We start from the raw sequence: 18,473 nt of genomic DNA, 5'->3' as shown, positions 1-18,473 counted from the left end.
TTCCAAAAATGTTAGACTACAATGAATTTTGCTGATAGGTGATGAGCCAAATTTCAGGGTCTTGGTGATATTATGTGTGTTTGCCTCCAATTCCTTTCTGGAAAACATCTGATAAGAATTTAACTTTTAACCAAATAGAAGTATCTATACAAATGGCTCATTTATTTTTCTTGGTCCTATCCAATTTTTTTTCTTGAGTAATTTTAAAATTTTGAATATAAATGTTTATATTGACTATTTTAATTAATGTTCTAACATTTGATATGTTTTTCTCCTCACTTTCCTAATTTATCAGAAATTGTTTTGTACTGCTTATGGCTATTTTCCCCAGCTTGGTAAAATTTTATATATTTGTGGAGCATATTCACCACAGTGTAGTAACTGGAATAACTTGATATTTTCATTATTTTAAGAATGTATTCTCACCAAACCCTAGAATATTCAGTGGAGCAGGGAATAAATTATTTATCACTACCCAATAAAAAGGGAAGGTATAAAAACAATAAGAATAAAAATTTACTTTTTAAGAAGGAATGGGAATTTTTTGGAGTGAGAACTCTTCATGTAAAAAAGTTGTCTTAATGAATATAACAAATGAATGATTTTTATTTAAAATAAAATCAGGTCATGTTTTTGAATAACATTTCAGAAGACTCCTAAACTTATGCCACTCCCATTTTGGGGGTAATACTTTTAATTATGTAATTATACAATTTTACTATTCAGTATTTTGTATAAAACCAGTAATAATATACCATATTTTCAAATCAAGAATATGTATCAATCTACATATATATGCAAAGTTTACAGGCCATTATAAAGCTATCTTCAAAATACTTTCAAGAAAATCAACATTCAATCCGTTCTGTCAGCTTTAAAAGTATGATAAGAAACATTTAAACAACAGCAACAAAAAAATCAAAACAATGATCAAAGACTGATTAACCATTTATTTTTTAAAACTAATAATCTGTTCATGAATGCAGATTAGATAAAAGTCTGCAAATTATTAATATAATACTGCATTACTCTTCTATGACAGTTCTTCCATGTGATAAGGAGGTAATTTCCTTCAGAGTATGGGCAAATCTGGTGCACCTGCAGGACCCAAGCTCAGTGTTGAAAGCTATTTATGCAGTTGCCCTAGCCCTATGGAGAAGCTTTACAAATTTGGCATTATTGTAAGAGTGCCTTGGGTTTGTCTTAATCAGATATGGAAGACTCACAGAAATAGATAGACTGTCACAGAGAGCTACAGTTTTCCATGAACAGCACTGTAGGGTCATGAGGGAAGTACCAGGGTTGGTTAGGAGCAGAGAGGGTGGAAGGTGATGGAGAACATGGGAAAGAGACTTTACTGTATTTGTGCAGGAAGAAACGACAAGGCAGCAGAAGTAGGTTAGTTAGGATTAGTATATTTTAGTCATTTCAGTGGGCTCTAGTTGGCAGGGGTCAACCCTGGTTCTTTGGTACCTGGACCTGCTGTGCTTGTAGCAGGCAAAAAGAGGCCTGTGAGGCTGGGTGCCTAATAGGGGACTGGTGGTGTGAGAATTTGATTGCCTAATTTGCATAAGGTGAGCATGCTAGGGAGATGGCTGACTCTTGGGGAATTAGCTATATCCTGGAAGGTATGCCCTGGGTACAGTGGTACATGCCTGTAATCCAAGTGATTCATGGGACTGAAGCAGGTGGGTTGCAAGTTCAAGGCTAGCCTGTGCCATTATACATGGTCTTTACAACAAACAAAATCACAAGCTCCTGCAATATCACTTCCTGGAGCCAAATTCATAGATGGCAAACAGATGGGCTAGGCTCAGACAAACCCCAAACATAAATCCTCTACAAAGAGAAAGTCACCAAACATCCTTCTCAGCTCTGTCATCACCATGGACAATCGCTCTCCATGACATGAGATAGGAGAAAGGGAACTGGGGTTGGGGAAGTCACTCCTTCAAGCAAGGTGCAACATTAAATTTCTCCATTGATAGGATTCAGGGATTCCAATTTGTCTAAACTCCAGACAATCTTTATTTGTATGGCACTTATGCATAGATACCAGCACTTTAACCCAAAAAATTTTTGATCACCATTTAATCATCTGGAAATTCATCACAAACCAATGAGAACAGAGAGGTAAGCACCAGATAAATGCAAAACAATAGCAGTAAAATATAATTTACTAAAATTATAAAGATAGACAAATCCTCCCCCATTAAACATGAACATATCTTGAACCAAAAATAACAGCATTTATTAAAGGACAGCAGAAAAGACTTCTCCCGGTGGAAGAAGGGGACCCAAGAGGTGGAATCCGTGGAAGTGTGGTTGTCTCCCCTTTTTATAGTTTTGGTGATGGAATGTAGGTTGGAAGGCCTGAGGGGTGGGACACAGGTGGGCCAAAGAAGTAATCTGGGCAGGAAGGTCTTAATTAACACTTCTTTGTGATGGGCTATCTTCAAATCTGCTGGGGCTGTTCATTAACATTCCTTTGGGATTGACTTTGGGCCTAGGGCTTTTCTTGGGACTTCTTTAACATTCCATGAGTTGTCCTGCATTTCCCGGAATCCTTCTAAGCATAGCCTCCATTTTAGATTTCATTCGATATTAGACCCGATTTACCTAACTACACTGACTACCTAACTTTAAATCTGGCTTCACTGGTAAATGTGTAGTGGATCATGGGGGAATTCTCCACAATTTCCCAGAAGTCAGAGATTTTTCCCCACAAAGGTCACACCAACAGGAGGGAATCTTAGACTGGTCCCCTGGAGACCTGTGCTTATTGCCCAGTCCAGAGAGCTGGCAAGGGCTCCATGGCTCACCTGACTCTCAGGCCATCACACAGATGAAGAGGCAGTCAGATTCATTGGTCTGACTCACTATAAAATGAGCCATCACAGGACAGGTGAGCAAAGGGTTTGCAGCTGTACATCTGGTTGAAATAAAATTTGAGCTGGAAGTACCTAGCTCAGGACGAGATAGGGAAGTAAAACTAACTTTTTATAAGGCAGCTCTGATTTTCTGATTTACTTTTGTTTGTTTGTTTGGTGGGGCTGAGGAGGCAGGAGATGGTGCAGTACAATGTAGGGCTAAGAGCACAGTTGGGTGGCAGGGATCAGCTTCCAGGGCTACAGTATCAACTCTGCCACTTACTAGCTATGTACTCTATAAATGACTGAACTTCTTGACTTCTCCAGGACTCAGTTCACTCACCTTTATAAGGGAAAAAATCAAATTTCATAATCGTATTTTTGTAGTTTCCTAGTCCCCAGATCTCGTAAGGTGGAAAGTTTTGTAGGACCTTGGTGGTAAAACCTGACTTGACAGATGTGAGATTGTATAGTCTTTACCTATTCCACTTAGTGCAAGGGCAAACATTTTGCTGAATGAATAGTCATGTGTTTGATCACCACAGGCTTTCCTGGAGAGAGGTATTATGTATCAGTATGGTATAGACTCTCCATTAGACCTTCAAAATCTGAAAACTTTTGAATTCCTAAGTATACTTGTTCCTGGGGGTGCTGCTTAAGGGACAGAGGACATGTGGTTGCATGCTGCTTAGAGGATTGTCATGAAGACCCACTAAGGTGATGTGGGCCTGGCAGAGAGAGGAGGCTTGTCCTTAGCCAGGGTGATGACTACAGCTGTGTTTATGTGTTACTAGCATCATGTGCAACAGTATAGTGACCAAAACACAGGCCAAGAGCCAGATTGCCTGGGTAGAATTCTGTCTTTGTAGAGTGATCCTAGGCAAACTGCTCAGCCCCTGTACACCACAGCACAGTTTCCTTGTATGTAAAGTGTGGCTAAATGCAGTAGTTACCCCATGAGGTTTTAGTGAGAATCCAGTGAGAGGAGGATCTAGAAGGTGCTGGGAGAGCCGCAGGCACCTAATGACATCTACTGAGATTTCCCCTTCTCCCTCCCTCCTGCCTGCACAGCTGCAGCTTCCCCATAGATCACCATATCACCAGGCTGCTGAGAACAGCTTCTGGGCTGACATTCAGATCTGTGCCTTTCAAAGTGGATTCTGGTGGAGTTGTGATTTCCTTGGGGGATTCATTAAGCCTCCTCATAAATAAGGCATGTCTTTCTTAATTGCTTTTAAAACATTGACTTAGGCTCCATGAAGATTAAATCTGAATTCTGGCATCAACATTAAGCAAGATATTCAACCTCCTTGGGTCTCAGCTTTTTCTCGTCTTTGAAAGTGGAGGACAGCTGTCTACCAGAAGCTGTTTTCTGGAATCTGCCGAGATTCTCCTAACTTTTAGCCTTGAATTTGTTTTCCAATTTCTGGGCCCCAAGAACAGCTCTGACTGAAGAAGGAGCTGCCCAATGCTGATATCAGAAATTGGAACATGTGAATGATCTCAATGAGGCTCATATGAAGGTTCACAGCAGCCCGACCCATGTTAGGGGAGCATGGTAGACCTGTGAAGCCTGGTTATGCCCCAGGATGGGTGTCAACCTCGTGCTTGCCAGGAACCATCAAATTAACCCACCTGAGAGGATGGAGGTTGATTTAAAGATCTCTGTGAGGTAGCTGGTAAAATTTCCAACGATGTCCACCAGGAGGGCTGTGAAATCTGCAAAGGGTTTAGGAGGCTTAAATTTATCATTCAGAGATTCAGGGGAAAATGGACTGTATTTGGAATTTCCAGAATAGATTTTACAAGTTTGATTTATTTCAAAGTACCATGTAATATTAATAATCATAGAGAGAAAAATTACTAATCATGAAGTAATCCATAAAGGGTCAATTACATACAAGCAGAAAACTTTGTTAAAATTTTGTTATAATCCCCTTTCTCCCTCCATTGCCCTCTCTTCACCCTTTTCTCTGCTAGCAGTGTAAAGGTAAAATTTCTAAGCTGATTCCAAGCTGCAAGAGCTTGAGTTAAAGTGTAAAAGACTAGGCATTGTAAAGCTTCTAGATTACAAGGCCTGGGCTAAAAAGTAAAAGACAATTGTTACAATTGTAAAAGTCTATTGTTACAATTCCTCTGCTACCCCCGATCCTGTAATCTCTGTACGTTGTTAGGACAATGCGGGAACTGCCCAGTAAATATCTCCATTGATTCCCTGCTTGTTTAATAGCTAAGGGCCCCAGGTAGCATGGCACATAAGCATCTAGGCTCCAAAACCAATCAGTTTAAATTTGTACCCCGCTTAGAAATGACCAATCACCCTTGCCCAGATTGTTCCTGCCAATGTACGTACTAATCCTGACTCAGAGTTGTTGTTCAATTTTCCCATGCCTCATGATGATTTGTTCTGATGTATGCAAAGCCCCCCACCCTCTCCAAAAAGTGTACTTAACCTCTGCTTGACCTCTGCTCTGGGCTCTGGGCTGCTCTCCCTTCTTGAGTGAGCACAGAGCCCCAGCGCGCTGGAAGGGATCCCCAATAAATGCCCCTCTGCAATTGCATGAAGTAAGTCTCTGCGTGGTCTCTCCCTCCGACACTTCACCAGACCCCTTTTACAGAAGCAAAGAGATATGAAAGGCTACATTATAGAATAATGGTTTTCTGGGTTTTCCCTCATTATTTCATCTAATTGTTTCAGAGTATCCAATCCTTCTGATGTGAAGCAGACCCATAGATATGTAGTGCAGATTTCCATAATTTTAGAATTTGAAAATTCAATATCAAACTTAGTGGTGGGGTTACAAACCACAGGTTGTCAACAGAGATGAAGTGCTTTATAAAGAACCTCTCCTTCAGCCCACTTGGCTAAGAGGGAAGATGGGGGTAGACTGGGAGATTTTCACAAAAATCTAGGTAATAGAATCATTGAGAACTTTTTGTCTGGGCAAGATTTGAACAGGAGCATTGGTTGGCATGTTGGCACCATTGGTCAATATAACTTCTTACTATGCTCCTTGTTAAACAGCTGCCACCTCCATTCATTCGTGGCTTTCTAGGACCCAGCATGTTGGCACTTTAAATGAGAAAGTCCTGCTATAGGAGCTTCAGACAGTGATTTTCTAGAGGAAGTTTCTTGGGTGAAGCATGATTTCCTACCAGACCTTGCACAAAAGTGTTTTTCACTAAGTAATAGGATTAAGAGTTTGGACAGGAGCAAGCTGACTAGAAAACACAAAACTCATATATTCAAGAAAATGTGACATGACAATACATGGTTGGTTTGTGCACCAAGAGGAAGTGGGCATCCCTATGTGGGAGCCAGAGCCAGGATGTGTTCTACTACATCCCATGAACAAATGGTGGTAATGAACCTATGCAGATGTAGACACCTGCCCATGCAGCAAGTTGGTAAACCTGGGAATCCTCCTTTCTACATTATATGCAGAAACTAAAGAATACTAAGTATCTCATTACTTACTCCATCTATTTCTCAAAATTCTTCTTTGTTTATCAATTCATTTATTTATTTATTCATTGAAGTCTTTGCAGTGTGTCAAGCACCTGCTATGTACTGAAGAGTTTTGTAATACCTTTTAAAGCTCTGCACATAATTCCGTTCATGAGCTCTGTCAGGTTCAGCGCTGACAGATCCACAGACTTTGAAGGGACCTCTGGAAGAGGTGAAAAGGCAAGGCTGCCCTCCGATTGTCCTCTAAACCAAGGCAGCCTCTCCTTTCTAAACAGCAGGCAGATGAACTTTCACTCTGGCTGGGGGCTGCACACATGCCCAGTGCTAGGTACAGGGGGCTTGAAGGCAAGGGTATGTTTCTACCAGGAACTCAAGAGGTGACAGTCAACCACATACATGGTGACTGACATGGTGACCAAATGAAGCCCCCAAACCCTCAGGATTGTTTCACCTCTGCCTTGGAGAGGTTCGGCCTTGGTGGGACACCTGTCACCTGTAATGGGAAGCCCAAGGGTATCACAGGGGGTCTAGGTGACGCTGAATTTGGAAATAAGTGTACTCTGTGTGAAAGAGGGCTGTGAATCCTGGTGGACCACTGACATCACCGAAGAAGATTTGGTTTTGAAGTCCACGATTTTGATGCTTGGGCTCTCTCCTCAGAGCTCCAGATTTCATAGGTCATCAGTGAAAAAAGAAAAACCCTAAGGTATCAATGTGTGCAGCCATTTGAATGAACACTTCTAGGGGAAACCCCTCTTCTCCCAAGGGTTGCTTGAAACTGAGTGGACCTGGCAGCAATGGTGCTCCATGCTCCTTGTAATATTGCTGCAAGCCTTGTCTTCAAATTATACTAAACACTCAGTTAACAATTAGAGATGCTGCTTCCATTCTGTGCGGGAGGTTAAGGGAGGTGGTAGAATTTGCAGCAGCCCATATCTGTGTAAAGTGGTAGGGGGGGGAGTCACCCGTGTTAGCAAGAACATCACTCCCTTTTCCTTTCTCTCTTCTCTTCTAAGGACAGACACTGGGAAGGAAAAAGTTTTCATAACTGAAATGCAAATCCCCATTTCCAGCCTCAGGGAGCTGGAGAAGTTGAAGCCCTGCTGTAGCTGCCCTCAGGCTCTGCAGTATAATAAGGTAACTGGGGGAAACTGAGAAAGGCAGATCCAGAGTCCTCTTGAAGGCACCCTCACCTCCTAATCTTAATCTCCCAGGGATGGTGTGGCCTGCAAAACTACATCTTAATAAATATAAAAGATGATTACAATACAGAGAGTCTGATCTACCCAACTCCTTAACTGGGTCAGGGAACTGAGGTTCTGAGCAGAGCAAGAACTTGCCTTCACTGTACCAACTGAGCAAAGGTAACAAAGGGCTTAGAATCAACTTCCTAGAACTGCAGAGAAGAGGTCCCTCCAAAGCATCAGGTTGCTTGTCTACTTGGCAAAGTTTGTGATATCCAAGGAAATATCAAAGGAAATTTTGAAATGTCAAAAGCATTTATTCATTTATTCAACAGATACTCATGGAAAGCCTAGCAAGATGCTAGGTGTTGGGTATGATGAGGTAAACTGGAAATAATCGTCTCTAGCTCCAGGAAGCTTCCTGTCTGTGGCTTGGGCAGCAGAAGATTCACCTGTAATGACAGGTGAGAGATGTCAATACGGGGAACAACAGGGTGCTGTCAGCACTCTTCTCAGCTCACTAAGCTGGGGATGGAGAAGGCCTCCTGAGGAAGTGACTGACCTGGAGGATCAGTTAGCTTGCATTACAGGAGATACTGCCACACTGTATCTGCTGCTATCCTTGCTGCAGCCATAATTAAATGTTAACTGGGGTGCAGTTGTGGCTCAGCAGTAGAGCACTCTCTTAGCATATTTGAGGCCCTGAGTTGGATCCTCAGCACCATATAGAAATAAATAAATAAAGGTATTGTGTCCAACTACAACTAAAAAATAAAAAGTTAATGCTTATTTTCCACGTACATTTAGATGGAGAGGGTGATATGTGTCCATTTTATAGGTGGAAGAACCAAAGGCCCAGAGAGTCTGGAAAAGGTACCCAGTGCTCCAGAATAAGCCAGGGTTAGCCTAGTTACCTGTTGGTCCTGGGAGAGCCCCATCTTTCTCCTTATTAATGCCTCTATTTCCAGACACTAAAATAAAAATTTTTATCAGGAAAATAGTATCCTGGAAGTGCAGCTTCATGTAATTTATCCACCTGAAGGGGTAGAAAATTGAAATGCACAAAAGTTAATCCCACAGCCAGCTAAAGGGTAAGATAAAACCCTCTGCTTGTCTGTACTACTTCCACTCACTTTTTTATTTCATTTTAGTGTGATATGAACAATTAATATGAAGTCTACCCCCAACCACATTTTTCAGGCACAGTATGGTATTGTTAGCCATAGGCACTGGGTTGTACGGTAGAGTTCTAGAACTTCTTCATCTTGTAGATCTGAAACTTTATACATGTTGAATGACAAACTCCACGTCCTTTCTCCTCCAACCCCATTGACCACCTTTCTCCTCTCTGTGCCTGTGAGCCTCACTTTTCCAGAGTCCTCATGTAAGGGAGACACCAAGGGTTTGCCCTGCTGTGACTAGATTATTCCATGGAACACTCTGTCCTCAGAATTCATCTGTGTTGTTGCAAAAGGAAGGATTTTCTTCTCTCAACATTGAATCATATTCCATTCTACGTATAGGCCACAAGTTCTTTATGCATCCATCCACCAATGGTGAGGTAGCCTGTTCCCTCCTGCTTTTCAAGTATCCTACTGAAGCTAAGGTCAGGTCAACTTTTGCCTGCTTACACCATTGTGGCTTTTTACTAGTTATCAAAGTGTTTTTGGTTAAATACCAGATATTCCAGGGTTAGAGGCACATGGGGGCTATGAATTACCTTTCCCATAACATGGCTGCCAGAGGTAGAGGGGCTATGTTACAACAAAAGGAACTTTGAGACAAACATAAATTATTAAGCAGGTGAAAGCTGTCAAATGACTTGTTCACTGGCTTGGAAGAGTCCAGCTCTGTCTCCTCAGGTGCTCTAAGTGGCACTATACTTGCATATCTGCCCTGGAGCACCCCTGAGATCTGTGGGAGGCACTCCCAGATCTGCTGGGTACCCACCCAGCAGCAGTAGCCTCTGTGCAGGGTACAGGGCTGATGAGGGCTGCTGCCTGGCATGATGCCAACACCTTTCTGCCACAGAGTTCAGCCTGGTTCAGTCTTTCAGACCATAATATTCTCTCTCTCTCTCTCTCTCTCTCTCTCTCTCTCTCTCTCTCTCTTTCTCTTTTATTATTACTTTGCTATTTTAAGTAAATAAATCTGCTCACGTTGTTTTTACTTCCATAAATTTAGGTGTATTTTCATTGAATTGTTAGTAATAATTTTAGATTTAACAGAATCTAATAAAACATACATGATTCCTGCAAAATAATCTTTCAGAAATAAATGGAATAGCTTCAATGAGTCCATCTCATCTTCTTGAATTCATACATATGGACTATGCATATGAAAATAATTATTAAATTAAAATTATGCCATAATTATTATATTTTCTGACCATAATTCTTGAACAGACTCCTTTTACTAAAAAAAATTATGCCTAGCACTTTTTTTTTCTAATTGCAAATCCTTGGGTGGATTTTAGTAACACTATTTGAAGTGTGAAGTAAATATCCCTAAAGCACAAATTTTGGAATAAGAAGCATCTTTCAAATAAATTTCTGGATAGATTATATAAATTCATTATTCTATTTTTGGAAAAAAATGCCACCTTGGGGAATGGGTAGCTCAGTGGGGGAGTGCTTATTTAGTATGTGTGAGACCCTGGCCTCCATCCCCAGCACCACCAAAACATAAGCAGACAGTGGTATCTTTACAACGAAAGGTATCTGACACATCTCATGCTTCTTCACACTGAGTATTTTATCACCTCTCATCATTTATGATTACCTACAGAACAGGAACTGTGTTCTCATTTGAAGAGGAGAAAATTGGAAGTTCAAATAGGGTTAACATTCATAAAAAATGATCCTAATTGTTCACATATTGGTGCCTCTGGCATTCTTAGGGAAAAGGGAGGAGTGGGCTGGGGAAGCTTTTTATCTTTATATAACTTTGTACCTTGTATAATTGAATTATGTGAGTGTTCTAACTAATTAAAGATAAAAATTTAGAAAATTAAAAGTAACTTTCATGCCCCTCCCCCCCAAAAAAAGCATATAAATGATTTGCTTATTTATCAAAAAATTAGGTCAGACTTGGTGGCTCACGGCTCTAACCCCAGTAAGTCTGGATGCTGAGGCAGCAGTATCAGAAGTTCAGGGACAGCCTGTCAACTTAGAGATACTCTGTGTCAAAATAAAAAATAATAGGAAGAAAGCATTGCTCTCTGACTCTCTTCCGTACAGTGCCAGGTATTTGTCATCTCTGCATAGCCAATTTCATACCATCACAAAGGAAAGGCAAAGAGAAATAGAAACTATTACGAAGGTGATGATGGCCAATGACAATACTTCCCATTATAAAACCTTCTGTCACCGGTAGAATGTCAGATTTGTCTTTGTGATTTATTAAGATTGTGAGAGAATCCAAGTATCCAACAAGCCATAAGGTCAGCTGCCGCCCATGGGAATGATGACGGTGACTGTCAGACCATTAGCTGCAGACTCAGTCTCCAGCCATGAAGAGATAAGGGAGGCACAGAGGGTCATAGAATTTGCCCAAGAATGGTGAGCGTAGGAGAAGACCCTGCCCATTTACCTGTTATAGGTAGGAAGGCCATTCCCTTTTCTTTCATAGGTAGGAAGTTCATTCCCTTTTCTTTCTTGGATTCTCCCTTAATCCCAGACACTAAAATAAAAAAAAATGTTTTATCAGAGAAATTTTAACCCAGATGTAACATCAGAGAGAATTTAAATTGAATTGCCCATTTTATATATGAGAAAATTATAATCTGAAATTGTGATTTGCTTAAAATCCAACATGTAGTCTGCTCATTCATCCAATCATCAGCCATCAAATACTTAGTAACGAACTGTTAGAACACTAGGACATGATGACACGATCAAGCCCCAGGGTCTGCTCAGTGTTGTGACTGTGGACTATGAGTGGGAACAGCAGGAGCCGGATCTCATCTCAGTGATCTGGAGGCCTTCGTGTGTGTGTGTGTGTGTGTGTGTGTGTGTGTGTGTGTGTGTGTGTTGAGGGGGGTATTAAGCCTTGACTTGAAGGATGAATCTTGTTTGGGTAGGATTTAGCTGGCTGAGAGGGCCTTCCTTGGGCAGGGTAGCATGAGCCAAAGGCCTGCCGTGGGCACATCACTTTGAAGAACTGACAGAAGGCCAAGGTGATGGAGCCCATGAGAAAAAAGAGGTGGGGATTTGTAGGAACAGGTGAAGGTGAGAAAAGAAGGGCCTGTGGAGCACCCTGGGAGCTCAGGACAGTCCCCTGAAGTAGGGCGTCTTTGAGTGATGTTTGGGGAGTGAAGGAGAGAAATGGGAGGAGGAAACAAAACAAAACAAAACAAAACAAAACAAAACAAAAAAAATGGAATTACAATGGCCATTTTGATCAGATTCATTTAGGGTTAGGGTTAAAATGTTGGCTGCTTAGTTTCTTAAAGCACAATGAATACTCAAATTTCCTATATAGAACAGATACTTCTGGAACTGACCAGACCTACCTGTGTTCCTGAGGAACAGGACACAGGCAAGTCCCATGTACAGCCTTAGTGGAGGCCCATGCAGCAGGAAGCTTGGCATGTTGTGATCCTCTGGCCACCTGGAAGCAGACAAGTTGGCACTTAGAGGGAATAGGGTTGAATATTTAAAACATGGATGCAGAAAGTACTTTGAGAGCAGCACATCAGGAGTCATTAGAATAACAATCTGAAAAAGACTTTGTACTAATTAGTATAGGTTGGGTTAAGCTGAGATAACAATATTAACTCCATTACTGTCTCAGCTTAATTCAACAACAAAACTGATTTCTTGTATATAATCCACACTTCACTAAAAACAATTTGATAGTGAGCATGGACTCACTGGGCACAGGTGTGTGGGGGGGTGGGCCCTGGTTGGTGGTTCTCCCTCTTCATGGAAAATTGAATTTTGAAAGGTTTTGCTTACATGAGGAGTGAAAACTCTTGTGTAGTTTTCTGGAGATTTCCCAGAAAACATTTTAATTGCTTTTTTATTCTTGGTAGGTGCCTGACTGGTGTTTCTTCTAAATGCCACTCTAAACAAAGACAGACCTTACAAAGAATCAAAAGGCTGGGGTTTCTTGGAGTTCTTTTTGGAGCTCTCTTATCCCTGCTCCATCCCAACCCTGAAGCATTTGGGACCAAGTTCCTCAGTCAAAGATTTCGAGGGTCATATTGAGAACATAACATCAGGCATCAGGCCCAGGCTGCAACACAGGGATGGGTTAGTCATGTCTTTCTCCTCAAGTTGTAAGCCACTGGGAGGAAATAGACACATGACCAGCTCATTCACACTGGAGTCCACCTGTGCTGCAACCTCCAAAGGGAGAGAGAGGGAGAAGGAAAGAGGCTGGAGAGGCCAGGACTTGACACTCTCTTCAGCAAAGGGCTGTGGCTGTGAAGGCCAGGAAATGTGAAGAACTAGGTGAAGACTCTTCCTAGTGCCTCTGTTGCTGGGGAAGCTTTGCCCACCGGCCTCTCTGAGTGTCACTCACAGAATGGACAGTCACGGCTCTCTCTGTGTTTCTCGAAGATTCAGTGAGATGGTGAAATACAGTGTCCATTGCAGGCTCTGGGATGTGGTAGCTACTTGGGAATCTGAACTCCTGTCTTGTTATCTTTTTTCTTTTTCCTCTTCCTCCTCTTCCTCTTCTGCATCTGTGATGGAGCTCAGGATCCCTGCAGACACAAACTTACAGGAAAAAGTGGTTGTCTAGAAAAAAAGCTATATAAATATACATACAGATTTTATAGAGAGACATCATAGTTTATCATAAACAAATATTATAGAGAGATTGTATATCTAGACATCATACTTTATCATAAACAGATATTATAGATTTATGTAATCTATATGATAACTATATTTAGATACAAATTTCTTTTCCTTTTTGACTCATTGCTTGCTTCATTGTTACCTTTCTCTTCCACTTACTAAGTGTGAACATGCTAACATTTATTACTTTAAGACTGCAATTCCTGTTTGTTTTGTTCATGTGGAAAGAAAACTCCCTCCCTTCATTTTCGTCTTTCTGTGTGCCCTTGGCCACATCACTATGTGGATCCAGGCTGGTGGATGTAGCAAAGAGAAACAGGGGATACACAGGTAAATATAAATTTGATATTAAAAAAATATTTTAGTGTGTCTTGTTCAATATTTGAAACAAGCCTGATTTGGAGATTCAGGGGTTTTTGTTAAGGAACTTCACTGCTTACCCAAGTTGACCAGCTGGGCATCATTCTGTGGTGAGAGTGGGATCATCCAGCCTCCCCAGCCTCTCCTGGCAAGCCTGGAGGGACAGGATGGGACACCAGGAGGAGCCCAGTCTTAAGGTTGGACACACTTAATTTGCTTCCTGGGTTGGTCACTATGATCTGGGCCATGCTGGACCTTCACCCACTCAGAACACGATTGGAGGGCTTGGTGTAGTTGCTGCTGCATGGACTCAGGAGTCAGAATGGCTAGGTCTCCTTCCTGAATCAGCTACCTGCTAGCTGTCCAGGTTGCTAAGACTCTCTGTGCCTCATTTCCATCACTCCAGGCTGACACGAGGACAAAGCATTTGTTATGTATAAAATGCACTGGGAAGTGTCTGGCACAGGGCAGGTGCTGCATAGCTGTTCAACAAATCAACCAAGGTGATGTTGCTCAGTCAAACATGTCAGCACTCCAGTGATGTCTCCGTGGAATGGAATCACAACTCGCAAAGTCATATATTACAAAGACTAGCCAGCTGTCCAAAAAAATTGCCCTGAAACAGAACTATCTTTATTTTTCTGCATTCCTCATGGTTATTATTGGATAATTTTTTGCAAATCATTGCTTCTTCAGGGTCACCTGCAGAAAAGCAAGTCATGTAACCATGGGACAAGAGTAGTGTACTGGAGGGGATAAGAATAAGCCACCCCAAAATAAACCACTTTAGCACATGGATTATTTGGAGCTGAAGGTCATTGAGAATTGAACATAAAGACACTTCCTCAAAGCTGTCCCTCTCTGACTATGTGCATAAATTTATAAGAAATATGAACAATTTAAATCCTCTTTCCCAGGAGAGTCTCATAGCCATGAAGAAGATGGAAAATTGGCACCAAGCAGGCCCTGCATGAGAAATCACTAAAATTATCCTTGTCTTCCATTAGTGTCCCCAGCATTTACCTCCCCACAATATACCACCTCCAGAGGCTTGAAATGTTTTTTCTTTGACTTTTCTCTTCTCCCCATTTTACTGATCTCTCATTGAAATGGTATATAAGCTTCTGGGTGTTTTTTGGGGATTTTTCATCTGATCTCTGTGAGGCCTGCCCTAAGCACATGAAATAAACCTTTTTATTCCTGTTAGTTTATCTTTTTTTTTCAGTTCAATTTGCAAGTCCCGAGCCACTGAATCTATAAGAATAGAGAAAATTTTGTTGTTATTGATTTTTTCCTCCCTAATTGTACAATTTATTGAGCCTCCACTCTGGAGACAAGATCTTTATTGTTTTACCTTGCTAAGTATGCTGCATCAGAGAGATGTTGATTAGTCTATTACACAAGAGAAAAACCTGAAGATTAGAGTGGAGCCCCTCCAGCCAAAGGCCACATGGCTACAAATGGGAGAACTGGATTTTGAACTAGGTCTTGGATTCTGAAGATAGTGTCACTTTCTAGCTCATACAGTTCTACTCTCCTAACTGCAAAATATCCTAGAGTGTCGCTAAAGGATTTATTGTTGAAAATGAACAAAATTGAGTACTTCCAAGCATTGTGGTGGGCAGAGGGTTAAAAACCAGTCACATTCCCAGAGAAGGGATAAGAAGTGTCGTTGAGACTGAGGATCCAAGAATCTGTCCTTGAGTCTTGTGAAATTAGTCTAGGACATGGACTTGTCTGTGTTCTATCAGTAACAGCCCTATGGCTGGGAATGAGCATGCTAGGGACAACACCTCTCAAGTCTCAATGGACCATTGTGTGACTTCCAATTAACAAGGACCACATGTCAACTACTCTGTTCAGCTGGACCAGCAAACCTGCCTTTCCCAGTGTTCTTTGCAGCTGAAAGTCACCCAGAGTCACCCAGTTAGATACAGAATAATCACAATGCACAACATGAACACAGTAAAGCATGTGCTGAAGCACCTCCCGGTGTAGGTGGCCTCCTTGAGTGCTGGAAGGTCTGGATGATATATCCTGAAGGCAGCCATGGCACCCTTCCACGTCAGTATCAGCTCCCTCTCCTTGAGGCAGATCCAGAGGCTTGGGGATTCCAGAGAGTGGCCTGAGATCACTAAGCTGGTGGGACTGTTCTGGATTTTAATCTCAAGTTGTCACCCAGAGAACACTGAAGATTGAGTGTCTGACTTCAAGAAAAGATTCAAGGAAGGAAAAAAAAGGGAGGCATCTAACACTCATTGACTGTCCATGGGAGTGTCCCATTGGTGACCCTATGGTAGCCTCTGAGTCCTTAAGCAACCTACTCATTACCGGCTATCATCTTTAGTTTTTAGATTGAGGAAACCAGGGCTCAGATTAGTAGTTGGTGGCAGGAAGTGCAGCTTGAAACTTGTCCATTTACTTCCAGGTCCACGGTGGGCAGACCACTGACTCAGAGAGCAGAACTTTTTAGTGGCTGCCTTGCTGCCAGCTATGCTTTAGGGGATTCTTTTGTTCTCATTTCAATTCTTTGAATTAAAGATCACATTTTCTCTATCACAGATGTGAGGACAAGTCCTCCTCCTGGCTGTCGACTGCATTGAGATCCTAATTGATAGCTTAAGAAGAAAAATGGAAAGCAACCGACGGCCATCAAGGGATGGAGTCTTAGCCCAGTGAAGATAACTGGTTGATGGAAACTATTCATATCACTCAGCATCTGGAGCCCAGCTCAGGAATTAGACCAGATGCATTTCTTAGCTGGCTTTAGCTAAGGAGGCTTAAAATATCTACAGTATAGGACTTACATGTCTCATGAGCAGGACAAGTGACTTCAAAAAACTTAAACAGCCTTAAAGATTGACTGCTAGGTCTGTGCCTTGGGATTTATATGAGTTCTTAGTGAAAGATACAGGGGGTGGGGAGAGGCTTGATAACTTTGCCTTAAATCCTTTGCAAAAAAAGGGGAAAAAAGCAGTAATAATCCTACCCAAAACTCTGGGCAGTGAAAGAGGATCAGCTCCATTGGAGAAAAATGTAGGTGATAAGCTGAATAGAATCCATGAAGGGACTGACAATGCTGTGATTCAGCAAGATCTGGGAAAGATTTCCCAACTGTAATGACCACATTGAAGGACCCACACGGGAGCTACCAGGTGGTGACTCTCCCTTCCTGTCACGAAGGTCTGTGGGCTCAGCATCACCTGGCACACAGTCAGCGGGAATCTTCTGATGCATCTGGTGCTGCTGGGGCTGGACAGGGCTGGCAGGAGCCGGGAGCAGGAGCACCATGCCAGTTACTTATGTGAAGAGAACCCTAAGCTCAGGAGATCTTTATAGCTTCAAATGGATGGGAAAAATGAAGAATATTTTGTTGACATGTAAAAATGGTGTGAATGAATTTCAATATTCGTCGGTAAATTTCCACTGGAACATTGTCATGGTCATTTATTGATGCCATCCCTCACAGCAGCCCAGAGCTGAGTTAGCTGTGACAGAGTTGGTGACCTTCAATACCTAAAATATTTGCAATCTGGTCCTTTATAGAAAAAGTAACAATCCCTGGCTTAGAGGAAACCACATAGCCAAGTTCATTGTATTTCTAGAATCTGAGCTCAAGTTTCATTGAACTTGTCTAGGCTACAGGAATTGCCTGCTAATCTGCCACTCTTGCTTCCCTGAATCAGTTTCCCTTATGTCAGCCACAGAGATCTATTTTTAAACCAGTTTGGTGAGGCAGAGTTGACATATTATTAAATTCACCAATTTTAAGTGTGAAGTCCAACAGTTTTTAGTAAATACACCAAGTCATGCAACCTCCACCAAATTCTACTATTAGACCACTTGTATCATCCCAGTAAGAGTCCACACATTCATTTACTTCACAGCTCCTTCCAAGCAGTCCCTGGAGACCACTCATCTACATTTAATCTTTATAGATTTTCTGGATGTTTGAAGTAAAAGAGATTGTGCAATATGAAGTTGAGGAAATTGCTTCAAAGCATAACCTGGCTTCAAATCCATCCATGGCTGTCCCCAGCACCTAGAATAAACTCCCAATTCTTTGGCCCATGAGGACTGACAAAGGTGCTGTCTTCCAAAGTCTTCAGCCACATTTCAAGATGCTATTTTCCTTGTGCACATTCTTCCAGTGACAGGCTTCCAGTGACAGCCCCAAGACCTTTCCATGACTGTTTCTTCTGGTTGGAATACTCTTCAGTGTTTCACATGACTGATTCCTTCCTACCCTTCAGTTATCAGTATAAATGTTACCTCCTACAGCATATTTTACCAAAGGATGTTCTTATAATGATTGCACATGATCATAACTCTATTGTGTTTGTTCATTGTCTGGCTTATTATGATCTGTTTTCCTGACAAAGATAAGAGATTGATGAGATCAGTGCTCTCATTTGCCATATCCATTCACCATCATATCCCAGGATTTAATGCAATGCCTGACATTTTGAATGAATGGGTGAATCAATCAGTCATTATTCAACTAGACTTTAGATAATATTTCCTAATGCTTTCTCCTCTTGAATTCATTCTCTGTACCAGTGACATTCAATAGAAATACTGTGCAAACTCCATTTGTGTCACCCCAGAAAGGGTCTGCAAATTCACAGTTACTCCACAGCTCCTGCCAAGTAGTCTCTGGAGACAACTCACCTAATTTAGTTAGTCTTTACATATTTTTATTATTTGGATATTTGAAATAAAAGGAATCATGAGTCACAGAAAAAAAATGTGGACTTGTCCAAGAAATCAGAAAAGGATGGAA

The 18,473-nt window shown here is 41.6% G+C and overlaps 2 long non-coding RNA genes and 1 pseudogene across 2 annotated transcripts; all 3 read right to left on the bottom strand.

The window, feature by feature from the left end:
- Positions 1 to 18,473, bottom strand: part of LOC144371246 (uncharacterized) — a 213,824-nt pseudogene that overhangs the window by 141,386 nt on the left and 53,965 nt on the right.
- Positions 7,820 to 8,496, bottom strand: LOC144371353 (uncharacterized). Its single transcript, XR_013431427.1, has 2 exons — positions 8,438 to 8,496; positions 7,820 to 7,975 (listed from the first exon to the last, which is right to left on the bottom strand). It is a non-coding gene; the product is annotated as an uncharacterized LOC144371353 (long non-coding RNA).
- LOC144371352 (uncharacterized) lies at positions 11,171 to 12,193 on the bottom strand. The gene is made up of 2 exons (XR_013431426.1): positions 12,037 to 12,193; positions 11,171 to 11,204 (listed from the first exon to the last, which is right to left on the bottom strand). It is a non-coding gene; the product is annotated as an uncharacterized LOC144371352 (long non-coding RNA).

The sequence above is a fragment of the Ictidomys tridecemlineatus genome, chromosome 16 (genome assembly GCF_052094955.1).
Source record: "Ictidomys tridecemlineatus isolate mIctTri1 chromosome 16, mIctTri1.hap1, whole genome shotgun sequence".
NCBI classification, from domain to species: Eukaryota; Metazoa; Chordata; class Mammalia; order Rodentia; family Sciuridae; genus Ictidomys; species Ictidomys tridecemlineatus.
The sequence above is the reverse complement of the archived record's forward strand: the minus strand, read 5'-3'. Positions and strand labels throughout refer to the sequence as shown.